This window comes from Octodon degus, unplaced genomic scaffold (genome assembly GCF_000260255.1).
Source record: "Octodon degus isolate 3935 unplaced genomic scaffold, OctDeg1.0 scaffold00105, whole genome shotgun sequence".
NCBI classification, from domain to species: Eukaryota; Metazoa; Chordata; class Mammalia; order Rodentia; family Octodontidae; genus Octodon; species Octodon degus.
In genome coordinates, this window is record NW_004524681.1 from 9,151,073 (window position 1) to 9,153,171 (window position 2,099).

Consider the following 2,099-nt stretch of genomic DNA (forward strand, 5'->3'; position numbering starts at 1 on the left):
GCCACTGAGCTAATGGCTGGCCCTTATGCTTGCCTTCTGATCAAAGAATCGCCTTCATTAGAAGATGGTGAGCAGCCCAAACACAGCTGTTCAGAGTTCACAAAAATCCTACAAGGATTTGGAGGGAGACAGGGTAGAGGCTGATCGAACAAGATTTTGCAGCTCATCTGAAATCAAAGACTGCGCGATGTGGGAGTAGGAGGTCTGGGCTTTCCCAGCGCACCGAGCAAGCGCAGGATTTTGTCTAGCACTGTGCCGGGGTGAAGCAGCCTCCCCTCCTGCAGGCCTCCCCCGTCCAGGGGGCCGCAACACATGAGCAAGAAGTTCTAGGACACCGCGAGCCCCGAGAACACTGGGCAGTGGCAGAAAAGCCGATCCCACAGCATTTCGGGTTCCGAAGGTGGTTTTCATCATCTGTCCAGAACTGAGAGGCAGGAGGGAAGGGGAGATGTTAAGAGAAATATAAGCGCTTGCCAGGAAGGCCCGAACTACACCGAGCAAACTCGCCAGACTGTGGGTGAGAATCCGGGCTGCTGGTGCGAGGCTTTGCAACAAGGGCTTCGTGGTCGCAGCCGGCAGGGTCACCCCTTCCCCTACATGTCCCCGGTCAAGGTTCCCAGGAATAAGGAGGTTGTTGGTGACCCCAGAAGGCAGAGGCAGTGAACAGACAAAAGGAAGACTTCATCAAAATCCACAGAGTTGGTCTCGTCCTCAGTAAGTCTCCTTTCCCAGGAGCCAGAATATCCCAACTCCATCCTCAAAGCAGGATGGATAGACGCAGACAGATGTGTATTCAGGCTTCCACTGAAAACACTCCAGTGGGCCGGCCAGTAGATTAAAGCGGCTGCTCAGGCAGACACAGGGACTGGGATTGGATGCCGATGTGCCATGCTGGCCCCGCCCCCGGGGCGTGCCGAGATGGCGATTGGGACTAGGCCTGATGGTGCACACCTGTAATCCCAGCCTTTGGGAGGCTGAAAACAGGAGGACCACTATGAGTCCGGTCTGTGTAGTGAGACCCTGTAGACCCTGTACTAAATACATTAACAAAATAAATAAAAACACTCCAGGTGGGCAGCTGCACTCCATAAATGCAGTCTGCATATTTTGGTCTATTTATTATGTAATTCACTCCCATGATCAAACTTCAGAGGTACCATAGGGCTTAAAGGAAAAAACCTCTGCCGCGCCTTTCCCTCAGCTAGCCCAGCCCCCTACCCAGGGGTGACTTAGGTCATCAATATCCTGTCTGTCCTCCCAGGGATATTTTATTAACGCAGTCCAAGTAACACACCTCTAAAAATGCAGCTGTGGGGGCTGGTGAGATGGCCCAGTGGTCTAAAGCACCTACTTAGAACAAGCTTAGCAAAGCAGAGGGACCGCAGTTCAATCCCCCAGCACCACATGCCAGCCAGCCCCACCCCCTGGTGGGCTGAGCTGGCCACACACACACACACACACACACACAAATAAAAATAAATTTTAAAAAAATTTAAAAAAAATAAAAATGCAGCTGTGCTTCTGTGCGTTGTAGTCACCAGGACGTGCTTTAGCCACCTTGTTTGGACTGAAGTGCTACCGTCTTTCATCTGATTCACCTTCGGAATATCCTGTCATTAACACTAGCGGTACCAGTGTGTCTCAGAACTGGTGATTTCTGCAAGTAGTTCACCTCACCCAGTGTGTGTGGGTGAGTGGGTGGGTGGGTGGGAGGGGTGGGTGTACCCCACTTCTCAGAGTATTTGTACTTTTGAGTTCTAGGAACACAGCCTTGTACACCTTCCCCCTTAGCCAGGGTGCTAATGTCAGCTAGCTTCAGGAAGAAATTTTTACAACAGGCTCTTCTCTTCATTTTGTTGGCCAATGTCTTTACAGGATTTGTTTTGTTTGCTTTGTTTTAATCTCAGGACACATTTCAAAATCTCTGTATTTTGTGGGTTGGAATCAGGTAGAAATGGTTGTATCTCCAAAACAATAGTGGTGAACGAGAAACTGAAAAAGCAAAGTCTTTTCCCAAGCGTCCGATGTATTTTCTATTTGTTGCCATTTTACTCCCTGGCATACCCACTATGCTGAGTGATATCATTTAATGAATCCAC